At 38.7% G+C, this 13,697-nt stretch overlaps 1 pseudogene; it reads left to right on the top strand.

Moving 5' to 3' along the window:
* The first annotated feature begins 8,591 nt into the window (after window positions 1–8,591).
* Window positions 8,592–8,844, top strand: LOC134371562 (small ribosomal subunit protein eS21-like; annotated as a pseudogene).
* The last annotated feature ends 4,853 nt before the right edge of the window (window positions 8,845–13,697 follow it).

Below are 13,697 nucleotides of genomic sequence, written 5' to 3'. Positions count from 1 at the left end.
ATTCACCCTGAAAGGCAAACTTGAACCTTGAACACATCTTCATTTTATACTCTGACTCATCTGAACAAATTCACCTTAACATAGCCAAAGAACACAGATATGTCAGCCTCAGAGATCCAGCAACAAGGAAACTCAGTTGATATGACCCAGTTTAGCTTAATTAGCTTAATCAGAATAACAACAACAAACAAAAACCTAAGAATAATAACATTCCTTAAACAGCAAAAAGCAGAAAAACCCACAAAACTTAGTAAGATAATAAGATTTAGTAAAGGGTCATAGTCATTTTAAATTCTGCATGAACCAACATATTAGAAATTATGGACCAAGCTCAATATTAATCACTCCTGTGGTTGTTAACAATATTAATGAATCCTCAAAACCCCCCAAAGGCTGAAATTCACTGCAGCTTCTAGTAGGTAGAAATTCAAGTCTAGAAAGAACCTTAAAGATCATCTAACACTTTCATTTTACAGAAGAAAGATGGAGGCAAAAAAGAGGGGAAGTGATTTACCCAAGTTCACACTCATCTGGGGCAGTGCCAGGATTAAACTTCAGGCCTTCCACCCCTTAGCTGGGAGGACATTCCTCATGTGAGATGCCAAAGGCCGAAGCCCTGAGTAAAGCCAAATCCACTCATTATGACCAAGATGAGCTTGAAATAATTCAGAAAGAAATTTTGGAAGACCTGCTATGTTCAAACACCATACCATGAGCTGTGGGAGACACAGGAGTCACCTAAGGGGATAGGAAATAGAAAACAAATTTAAGATAGACAAGAATGTAAGCCGTATGCTACAGAGATGGGCCCCAGGAATTTGGATAAAATCAAAGGAAACTATCCCAAGGGGGAAAATAAATTTTATACTATTTATTTCCCTCCTTAAAAATATATTTTATGAATTGGGTTTACAAAGGACAAATTTTTTTTTTTGACATTTTAAACAATATTTATTTGGGGTTATCAAGTTGTTAAAATGAAACATTCATTATGAATAAACTCTAAAGCAGAGATAACTACTCAAACTTTTGATACATTTCCTTCTACATTTTAATACATGAATGAACTCTTTTGTTTTTAATTGGGTTCACTGACATAGATTGTTTTGTATTTTGCTTTTCTCTCAATTTTATCTTGTGAATTCTTCCATGTAATTAAAGTCTTTAAAAACACTAAGATTCCATTAAATAAATATAGCTAAGTTATTTAACACATTTGCCTATTGTTAGTCATGAAGTTGTACATTTTTCATTATAAAAAATAATGCTGTGATCATGATTCATAAAGTAGGATTTGAAAATGATGGTCATGGAGGAGCCACTGCCACAGCCACTGCTGCCACAAGGGTGGCTTGCTGCCACAGCAGCACCCATGGTCACCATGCAGGCAGCCCATCGACCACTCAACTGCATTGAACCAAGGAGAGTCACCAGCATGTCCAGAACAGAGCAGAAAGTCTTTCTCCTCATAGCTCATTCCAGAGTAATAGAAGAAGCAACTGCTCTACCAGATGACCAGACATCAATACAGATATCCTAGAAATATGGAAAAACCAAGAAAATATGACATCACCAAAGGAATACAGTAATTCTCAAGTACCAGGCCCCAGAGAACAGGAAACCTTGAAATGACTGAAAAGGAATTCCAAGCAGCTGTCTTAAGGAAATACAATGATATATCAGAAGACTCAGCTACAAAACACAATGAAATAAAAAAAAAAAAAGTATCCAGGATATAAAGGAGGACATTTACACATAGATTAACAATTTAAAAAAGAAGGTAGCTGAACTCCTGGAACTGAAGGATTCATTAATGAAATAAAGAACACAACTGAGAGCTTAAGTAGCAGGTTAGAACAAGCAGAATAAAGAATTTCTGAAGGGAAAAGAATTTTTTAAAATGAAGAAAATCTAAGAGAACTATCAGACAACCTTAAGCACACAAACTTCCAAATCATGGAAGAAGAGGAGAAAGGAAAAGACATTGAAAACCTATTCATCAAAATAATAACAGAGAACATTCCAGGTATAAGGAGAGACATGGATCTTCAGATCCAAGAGGCTCAAAGATCCCGAAACAGATTTAGTCCAAAAAGATCCTCTCTGAGACACATTATGGTCAAATTGGCAAAGCTCAAAGACAAAGAGAGAATCCTAAAAACAGCAAGAGAAAAGTGTCAAGTCACCTATAAGGGAGTCCCCATCAGACTAACAGCAGACTTCTCAACAGAAACTCTATAAGCCAGAAGAAAATGGGATGATATATTCAACATACTAAAAGAAAAAAGCTGCCAGCCAAGAATACTATAGCCGGCAAAGCCATCTTTCAGAAATGAGGGAGAAATAGTGTATTCCCTGGACAAACAAAAACTGCAGGTGTTCTGCATCACACAACCAGCCCTGCAAGAAATTCTCAAGAGAATCCTGCCTCTGGAATCCAAAAAATGATAATCACTACCGAGAATACACAAGAGAGAACAAAACCCACTGGTAGAACAAAAATACAAATGAGAAAGAGAAACAAACAAACTTACCACCTCAAAAAAACCAACAAACATTGAAGACAAGCAATAAAAGGGGAAGAAAGGATATTTTTTTAAAAGATTTCTAAAAAATCTAAAGGAAAATCAATAATATGGCAAGAGTAAGACAATAACTTTCAATAACAATCCTAAATGTAAATGGATTATCTCCCCACTCAAAAGACACAGACTGACTGATTGGATTAGAAAGCTAAACCCAACTATGTGCTGTCTTCAAGAGACTCACCTGAGCTGTAAAGACACACACAGACTGAGGCCAGCAACAGAGCCAGCCCAATGTCTGGAGGCTCCTGAGAGATGGGGGCCATGGGCCTTAAACCCACCACCACCACCACACATCCAGGCCAGCAACAGAGACAGCCTGACATCAGGAGGTCCTGAGAGATGGGGTCCATGGGCCTTAGCCCTGCCCCACCATATATCCAGGCTAGCAATGGAACCATTCAATGCCTGGCTTCCTGAGACAGGGACTGGGTCAGTCCAATACCTGCCCACAACCAGATCCTAGATGTACATATTAACCATGTGTGTTTCTTTGAGGTCTGTGGCTTATCTGCTCATTTCCTTTACCAAATTTCTCCTTAGATTTTTCTAATTCATTTTTAAGGGTCCTTTATGCAATAAGGATGTTTATCTTTGTGTGTGTGTCTGTGTATGTTTTTTTTTTTTTTTTTTTTTTTTAAGGTAGAGAGTAGAATAATGGTTACCAGAGGCTGGGAGGGGTGGGGGTGAGGGGGAATATTAGGGGTGAACTAATGGAAACAAAACTAAGCTATCTACAGTAAATGAATCATTGTGCAGGATATGCATGTATTGAAACAACATACTGTACACCACAAAAATAAATATAAATAAAATTGAATTAAAAAAAAGACGCACACAAATAGTGAAGAGATGGAAAAAGATATACCATGCAAGTGGAAACAAAAAATGAGCAGGAGTAGCTATTCTTATAATGGATAAAATAGACTTTAAACTAAAAACCATAAAAAGAGACCAAAAAAGGCCACTATGTAATGATAAAGGAATCTATCCAGCAAGAAGACATAACAATCATAAATATATATGAACCCAACACTGGTGCACCTAGATATATAAAACAAACACTATTAGACCTAAAGAAAGAGATAGACCTCAATACAATAATAGGTGGGGACCTGAACACCCTTCTGTCAGCATTGGACAGGTCATTGGGGCAACAAATCAACAGAGAAACACAGGATTTAAACTATACCTTAGACGAACTGAACCTGGCAGATATCTACAGAACATTTCATCTAACAACTACAGAATATATATTCTTTTCATCAGCACATGGAACATTCTCCAGGATAGACCAAATGTTAGGTCACAAATCGTCTCAACAAATTAAAAAACTGAAATCATTTTGAGTATCTTTTCAGACCAAAACAAATTAAACTAGAAATCAATAACAAGCAAGACTCTGGAAACTATACAAATACTTGGAAAATGAACAACATGCTCCTGAACAACCTATGGATCCAAGAAGAAATTAAACAGCAAATCAAAAAATTTCTTGGAGCTAATGAAAATAAAGACACATCATACCAAAACCTATGGGATACTGCAAAAGCAGTACTAAGAGGGAAGTTTACTGCAATAAATGCTTACATCAAAAGAATAGAAATATTTCAAATAAACAACCTAATACTACACCTCAAAGAACTAAAAAGACAAGAACAATCCAATCCCAAAATTAGCAGATGGAAAGAAATAATTAAGATTGGATGAGAACTAAATTAAATAGAGATCCAAAAACCAATACAAAAAGTCAATGAAACAAGAAGTTGGTTTATTGAGAAGATAAACAAAATAAGCAACCATTAGCTAGGCTAATGAAAAAATAAAAGAAGAGGAAGACCCAAATAATGAAAATCAGGAATGAAAGAGAAGACATTCCAACTGATATCAAAGAAATACAAGGAATCATTAGAGACTATTACAAACAACTACATGCCAACAAATTTGGAAACCCGGAGGAAATGGATACATTTCTGGACACATACAAACTATCAAGACTGAATCAAGAAGAAATAGAAAGCCTGAACAGACCAATAATAAGCAACAAGACTGAAGCAGTAATCAGAAGTCTCCCAACAAAGAAAATCCCAGGACCAGATGGCTTTAGTGCTGAATTCTACTAAACATTTAAAGAGGAATTAGTACCAATTCCCTTCAAACTATGCCAAAAAATTGAAACAGAGGTCATTCTCCCTGACTAATACTATTAGGCTAGCCTCACCCTGATACCAAAAACCAGACAGATATAACAACAACAACAAAAACATGGGCCAATATTTCTGATGAACATAAATGCAAGAATCCTCAACAAAATATTAGCAATCAGAATACAGCTACACATCAAAAACAGTGTACATCATGATTAAGTGGGATTCATCCCAGGGATGCAAGGAGGGTTCAACATATGCAAGTTAGTAAATGTGTTACACCAAATCAACAAAATCAAGGACAAAAACCATGTGATTATCTCAATGAATGCAGGAAAAGCACTTGACAAAATTTAACATCCCTTCATGATAAAGACGCTCAGCAAATTAGGAATAGAAGGAAAATATCTCAACACAATAAAAGCCATATGTGACAAACCCATCACCAATATCATCCCGAATGGGGAAAAGCTAAAAGCTTTTCCCTTCAGAATAGGAATAAGATAAGGATGCCAACTCTCCTGACTCCCATTTAACATAGTATTGGAAGTACTAGTCAGAGCAATCACACAAGACAAAGAAATAAAGAGCATCCAGATAAGAAAAGACAAAGTGAAACTGTCCCTGTTTGCAGACGGCATGATCCTATATATATAGAATAAAACCTAAAGACTCTCCAAAAATCTCTTAGAGCTGATAAACAATTTCAGTAAAGTTGCAGGATACAAAATCAACACACAAAAATCAGTAGCATTTTATACTCCAATGACAAACTAGAAGAAGAAGAAAGCGAGAAAGCAAGCCCATTTACAATAGTCACATAAAAAGTAAAATACCTAGGAATCAATTTAAGTAAGGAGGTGAAAGATCTGTACAAGGAGAACTACAAATCAATGCTGAAAGAAATTAGAGAGGACACAAAAAGATGAAAAGACATTCCATGTTCTTGCATTGGAAGAATTAACATTGTAAAAATGTTCATACTATCCAAGGCAATCTACAGATTCAACATAATCCCCATCTAAATACCAATGACATTCTTCACAGAAATAGAAAAAAAAAAAATCCTAACATTCATATGGAAGAGGAAAAGACCCCAAACAGACAAAACAATGCTGAGCAAAAAAAATAAAGCCAGTGAGGGGGAGAGGTAGAGGAAACAGGAGAGATAATGGGCATAAAGAACAAGTATGATTTGTAACAATGAATTTGCTAATTTAAAAAAAAGCCAGAGTCATAACACTAACTGACTTCAAATTATACTACAAAGCTATAGCAACCAAAACAATATGATACTGGCATAAAAATAGATGCTCAGCCCAATGGAACAGAACAGAGAACTCAGAAATCAACCCACATACTTACAGCCAACTGATCTTTGACAAAGACAACAAGAACATACATTGGGGAAAAGACTGCCACTTCAATAAGTGGTGCTGGGAAAACTGGACATCCATATGCAGAAGAATGAAACTAGACCCGTGCCTCTTGCCATATACCAAAATCAACTCAAAATGGATTAAAGAGGTGGGGGCCATAGGCCTCAACCCCACTGCCACCCACAACTAGGCAAACAATGGATCTAGCCACACAGGGTCCTAAGACAGGAGTTGAGAGCCAGCCGTGCCCCTCCCCTCCCCCCCAACAACATCTTAGAATGTACTTATTAGCCACAAGTGTTTTTTAGGGTGTGTGACTTATCTGCTCACATCTTTCAACAAATGTCTGCTTAGATTTTTCTAATTCATTTTTAAGAGTTCTTTTTGTGTTAAGGATGTTAATCTTTGAGTGCTACATTTGTTCCTTATCACTTGACTTTGAATTTAATTTGTAGTGTTTTCTTTCATTTCTATGTTGAGAAAATAATTTTCTATCTAAACATTAAATTTTTAAAAAATGGATTAAAGCCTTAAATATAAGACCTTAAACTATAAAACTCCTAAAAGAAAACATAACGGAAACACTTCAGGAACTAGGATGGGCAAAGACTTTATGAATGGGAGCCCAAAAGCACAGGCAACAACAAAAATAAACAAATGGGATTATATCAAGCTAAAAAGCTTCTACACAGCAAAAGAAACAATTAATAGAGCAAAAAGACAACTTACAGAATGGGAGAAAATGTTTGCAAACTATGCATCCGACAAGGGATTAATATCCAGATTATACAAGGAACTCGAACGATTTAACAGTAAAAAAAACCTAACCTGATTAAAAAATGGGCAAAGGGGCTAAATAGGCATTTCTCAGAGGAAGATATACAAATGGCCAACAGACACATGAAAAAATGCTCAACATTTTTTCAAGCATGAGGGAAAATGCAAATCAAAAGCATATTGAGATATCATTTCATGCCAGTTAGACTAGCCAGTATCAAAAAGAGAATAAAAAATGCTGGCGAGGATACTTAAAAAGGGGAACCCTCCTATGCTGTTGGTGGGACTGTAAATTAGAGCAGCCATTATGGAAAACAGTACTGAGGTTCCTCAAACAACTACAGATAGAAGTGCCATATGATCCCGCAATCCCGCTGCTGAGTGTATACCCAAAGGAATGCAAATCATCATGTCGAAAAGATACCTGCACTCCCATGTTTATTGCAGCTCTATTTACAATAGTCAAGACTTGGAACCAACCTAAATGTCCATCAATGGACCCCTGGATAAAGAAAATGTGGTATATACAAACAATGGAATACTACTCTGTCATAAAAAAAGAATGAAATTCTGCAGTTCACAGCAACATAGATGAACTTAGAGAAAATTACAAGTGAAATAAACCAGGCACAGAAAGAGAAATACTGTGTGTCTTCACTCATAAGTGGGAGATAAAAAAATAAACAAAGAAAGAAACAAACAAACAACAATCACAATTGTTGAACTTTCAAAAGGAGAGAGCATAACTGAGGTCACCAGAGGTGGGAAAGGGGGAGAGGGAGAGGGGTTAGTGGGAACTTGGTAAAGGGCCACAAAAAATGATTACATTTTGTAATGTTGAATATTCTAATTATCCTGATTTGAGCACCATATATCGCACACAGGTATTGATATTCTTTTTCTTTTTCTTTTTTTTAAAAAATTTTTTGGTCTTTTTCGTGACCGGCACTCAGCCAGTGAGTGCACCGGCCATTCCTATATAGGATCCGAACCCACGGTGGGAGCGTCCCAGCGCTGGAGCACCGCACTCTCCCGAATGCGCCACGGACTCAGCCCCAGGTATTGATATTCTAAGCTGTATCCCACAGATATGTACAATCAATTATGTTTCAATAAAAAAAAAAGAAAAGAAAAAATCTGTGAAAAAAGAAACGAATGGTCATGAATAAGACGAACTATTCAACAAGTAATATCAAGACAACAATTACGCATCTGGATAAAAACCGAACTGGAAGCTGGCTGGTTAGCAGTTGGTTAGAGCACAGCCTTATAACACTAACGTCATGGGTTGGGATCCCTATACCCACCAGTCGCCAAAACAAAACAAAAAACTGAACTGGCTTCATTCCTTACTGTATTCCAGGACAAATTCCAAATGGCTCAAAGATTGAAATGTTAAAAAATGAAATCATAAACGTATTAAAGGGAAGCATAGGAAAAATGTTTGCCTTGGAGAGGGGGAGATATTTCTAATTATAAAAAAAAATCTAGGATACATAAAATTAAGGATTGATAAATCACATAAAAATGAAGTCAATCTTCATTGCAATCAAAAAAGAGAAAAATCAAAAATGACAATCTCGAAAAAAAAAATCTTGCAACACGTATCACTCATATAAAGACCTCCTACAAACCATTAAGAAAGAAGACTAACAGCTGTCTGTGCTAGCGCGACTCGTGGTGGCAGTAGGTCCGGCTGTGACATGCAGAACAACGCTAGTGAATTCGTGCACCCATACGTGCCGGGGAAATGCTCCGCCAGCCGCTGCATCACCGGTCCAAGGACCATATACGTCCATCCATATGAATGTGTCTGAGACTAACAGGGGCACCGGCAGGTTTAACGGCCGCTTTAAAACCTATGCAATCCGAGGGACCGTTTGCAGGATGGGTGAATCAAATGACTCCATTCTCCAGTTGGCCAAGGCGGACGACATTGTCACAAAGAACTTCTGAATGGAGAGAATCAAGGATAGGAAATATTTGTCATAAATAAATAGTGAGCCCCCGCACCTCCCCCCCAAAAGACTAACAGGAAAAAGGGACAATGAACAGACAGTTCACAGAAAAGGAAATACAAATGTCTCTGACTTATTTAAAAAGATGTTCAATCGCACTCAAGAGAAATATTAACTAAAACTCTTCTGAGGCATAATTTTTCACCTATTAGTTTGACAAAAATCTAAAAGTTTGATAATGCTCTATTTGGCTCCAGTGAAACAGGCGCTTTTATACATTGATGGTGGCAGTATAAATTGGCACAGTCTCTAGAGAGGGCAATTTGTCAGTATCTACCTAAATTATAGCCATTAGACCTTTGACCCAACAATACTGTTTTCAGGAATTTATCCTAGAGATCCACTTGCACATGTTTAATATGAGGTATATATAAGGAAGTTTGTTCACAGTACATTGTTTGTAAAAGCAAAGTAACAGAAATAACCTAAATGTCCATCAATAGGAGGCTTGTTACATAAAATATAGTACATACAATAGAACACTATCATGCTATAAAAAATGAGGAAGCTCTTCGTAGAGTGATGTGGAATTATCTCAAAGAGACATTGTTCTGGTTATAATCAATATTTAATTCAAAGAGAGGAAAGCATTCATTATTGATATATAGACTTTATTTTTTTACTCCTCCTTTTACAACTTATCAAGGTTGGGGCCACCAAAATTATTTTTATCATGAAAAAAATTCTCAACTCCTCAAGCCATGCTGTTGAACAGAATTGGAGTATTTTCCCTAGAATTTCTTGAACAGGCAAATGAAAACTTATTATAGAATGCTTATATTTTATTTTCTCTCTCTGTAACATCAACACCAGTACATAGCTGGCAGTTATTGTATTAATAATATAAAGTTTATTTTTACTACAAAAAAAAATGATACATTGTTAAGTAAAAAAATTAAGCAAGGCATAGAACTGTAGTCCAGCACGATGTATGCTAATAACATTTGTGCAAAAGGGGGCATATATATTTGTATTGGCTTTTATAGGCACAAAACATTTCTGGAGCAACATAAGAAATTATTAACCATGAAATCTATTAGGGAAGGGTGAGAACTGGACTGGGAAGGATCCTTTTCACCTTTCAATTCTTTTTCATATTGAATAAGCTGATGGCATTACTCATCCAAAAACTGAATAAATAGCGTTAAACATGTTTATGCAACCAAAAGTATTTGCAGTATATATGATAAAAAGTGCTACTAATATTCATATTGTAGAATTAGCTTTTTAAAAAGTGAACGTCTCAATAGAAAAGTGGACAGAGGATATAAACAGATGACTTAAAAAAATCCCAATAGAAGTATGTTTAACCTTCACAAATGCAAATGAAAAAAGATATCATTTTTCATCCTCTACCCTGAGAAGAGATTGTTAAGGATAATAATACCCAATATTATTGTGGGGCAGGGACCCATACCCCACTCTTGGTGGGATATCCATTGGTACAATTTCTTCAGAGGGCAATTCAGCAATATGTATCAAAGCCTCAAAATTATTCATAATCTTTGGCAAAGTAATCCCACATCTAAGAAAATCTTCAGTGATGGTCACATGACTCAGTCAGAACAAAGGCACAGACTGCAATGAGTTCAGTGTGGTCTAGCACCCGTTAGTGCAACCTGGTTAGAGGGGTAGTGGCTTTGCCCACAGGGGCCCCTTGGCAGGTGCTGGGAACACCCAGGGCAGCTGATGCAAAGCAGGCAATGCTCAGATACTAAGGAATCATGCTTTGCTGTCATCTAGTGCTTCCCTAGGTAATTGCACCCAGCGAGAAAAACTTGCCTCCCTCGAGTTATCAAAGAGGCATTCTCTATTTTTAACAAACACTAAGGCTCCAGGCATTGTGCTCAACACTTTACAAGCATTTCTTCTTTTAATTTTCATAACATTCCTATGAAAGAGTAATTTTATCATCCCCATTTTACAGATGAGGGAACAAAGTTACCAATAGGTTAGGTAACCTGCTTAAGGCCACACAGCTTCTAAGTGACTGAATCCAGAATTAGAACAAGATGGAGTTTGGCACCAGGGTCTGTGCTCTTGACCACCTCCTTTATGAGAGTCAAGGATTGGTGCGATATTAACAGACCACACAGCAATATCCACCCCACCTTCCTAGCACGTTTGTCCCAGATAAGTTCACACAAGGACTGAGTTCACCCCTGCCTGTAGACAGTCTAACCTGAGTCATGGAAATCACCAGCCCAGGCTAGAGCCAATGGATTTCTTTAAAAATATCTTTATTTAAAAAAATTCTCTATATACAAAAAATACAAGAAATAACATAACAAATACTGATGGTACCTATCATCAGCTTTAAAAAAAATTGAGTGTTGGGCCGAGCCCGTGGCGCACTTGGTAGAGTGCTGTGCTGGGAGCGTGGCGACGCTCCCGCCGCGGGTTCGGATCCTATATAGGACTGACCGGTGCACTCACTGGCTGAGTGCCGGTCACGAAAAAACGACAAAAAAAAAAAAAAAAAAAAAATTGAGTGTTAACAGTAATGGTGCATCAGTGATGAGTTTGAACCCCACAGTTCACTGGCTTGTCTTCTGCCATTATATTAACTCATGAGGGACACCAACTGGGCTATGAATGCAATGTGACCTTTCTAGCAATCCTCCCCCTTCCTAATAGACAGTCCTCCCCTAATTACAGTTTATTGTACCCTGCTGGAGACATCAGCAGTAACAAAGCAATTGCTTCAGAGTGGAGCTGAAAAAGCTCCTTTTATTTGTTTTGGTCTAAGAAGGTAGTGGCTCCTGTTGGGGCTCAGAAAACAATATCTCAAAGTATGGCACTTTAGTATACTGAGTATTTTGAACTGATGAAGATTGGAAGTGAAATGATGTTTCTGCTGTTGACGGGACTGACACCATTTTAAGAAAACCCTTCCATTTTGTATAAACTCAGGCGGGAAAAACCCAGGTGGGAAAATGTGGGAGGGGCTGGGAGGAGCCATGCTAACCACAAAATTACCTTATGTACTGTTGGCTTGCTTGTATTGGCTAATAACTCCTAGCACGGTGATTAGGCGACCTAGTTGCCACACTTACAGCTTTAAAAACCGAAAGTAAAAACGGCTCGGGGCTGCACTCTGAATTGGCTAGTGTGGTCCCGGCTGCTGGCAATAAAGTTTTTTTTATTTTTTCCCTACTTTGGTCTCCGAGGGTGATTTCTCCTGACGCCGATAACATTTGGGGGCTTGTCCGGGATCACCATTACCCCTCAGGGACCGACCCCACAGTGCTGGGATTTTTCCCACACTACAAAGTCTCTAGCAGGGAGCTCCTGAGAAGACGTTTCTCAGCCCCGGAGGCACAAGATCTTCTGCTGGCCAGTTTAGGATTTTCCGGTGCCTCTAGATTTGGGTGAGTCAACTCTTTTGGTGAGGATCAGGCCAGACTGGATGCAGTCGCAACACCTCTTCCCCAGACCCAGTGAGATGTCACTGTGGTCCACTTGGTGGCCTCCCTTGGTGGCCAAACTTGTGTATTATCTTTGTGTTTGTCTTTATATTAACCTCGTGGGTTTATGTTGTTGTGAGTCTGTCCATTTTATGTGCTTGGCCAAATTTTGCCCCTCAGGTCAACATGGGACAAGGATCCTCTAAGCCAACAGTTCTTCAATGCTTTCTCACAAATTTTAAAACCTTTCAGGAGAAGGCACTTGATTTAGGTGTGTCAGTCTCACCAGACGCTGTAAGAATTTTATGTGAAATAGACTGGCCAGATTTTGATGTTGGATGGGCTGCAGAAGGCTCTACTAGTCTTCCCCTTGTGCAGGCTGTCCGCCGGGTCATTTTTGGGAAACCTGGGCACCCAGACCAGATTCCCTACATCCAAATCTGGATAGAAATTTTAACCTTCCCACCCCCTTGGTTAAAGAAATGTTTTCCAGAAGCCAAGAAATCTTCACATCTGCGAGCAAAGCAAACAATTCTCCTGGCCAGACCGCCCTCCTGGCCTCAGAAACCAGTACTCCCTTCGCCCCCTGATGAAGAAGATGTAGTTCAGCTGCCCCCTTATGCAGACAACTCCCAGTGGATGGACAACCCCCTTCTTTTGCTTCCTCACACCCGTTCGGGTGCACCTTATTCCCCTGAACTCTCTTCACCCTCTGCCTCTTCTCACTCCTCTTCTTCTCCCCTGGTCCACCTCTTTCCTTTGTGTGAGGCCCCAGGACCTCAGGGACCCTTCATGGTTTATGTTCCCTTTACTACTAGTGATCTGTATAACTGGAAGAATCAGAATCCCTCCTTTTCAGTGGAACCCGTAGGGCTAATCTCACTCCTCATGTCTGTCTTTTTTACTCATCAGCCCACCTGGGATGATTGTCAGCAGTTGCTGCAGACCTTATTTACCTCCGAGGAGCAAGAAAGAATCCAGCGGGAGGCACGGAAGGCCATACCTGGGCCTGATGGCAATTCCACAGATGATCCTGACTGCATATCCCTTGTCTTCCCATCAGTCCGTCCTGAATGGGACCCCAACACAGAGGTAAGGAGGCCCTCAATCGGTATCGCCAGACTGCTGCAGGGGCGTCCGAGCAGCAGCCCGGAAACCAACTAACCTTTCAAAGGTTAGTGAAGTAACCCAACAGCCAAATGAGTCCCTTAGTGCTTTCCTTGAGTGCCTCCTGGAGGCTTATCAGATTTATAAACCGATTGACCCAGAGGCACCTGAAAATAGGTGAGCTATTAATTTGGCCTTTGTAACTCAGTCAGCCCCAGACATTAAGCGTAAGTTACAAAAATTAGAGGGCTTTGAAGGCAAGGTTCTCTCTGAGCTG

Source organism: Cynocephalus volans, chromosome 3 (assembly GCF_027409185.1).
Source record: "Cynocephalus volans isolate mCynVol1 chromosome 3, mCynVol1.pri, whole genome shotgun sequence".
NCBI lineage: Eukaryota > Metazoa > Chordata > Mammalia > Dermoptera > Cynocephalidae > Cynocephalus > Cynocephalus volans.
This window is presented reverse-complemented; position numbering and strand designations above follow the sequence as displayed.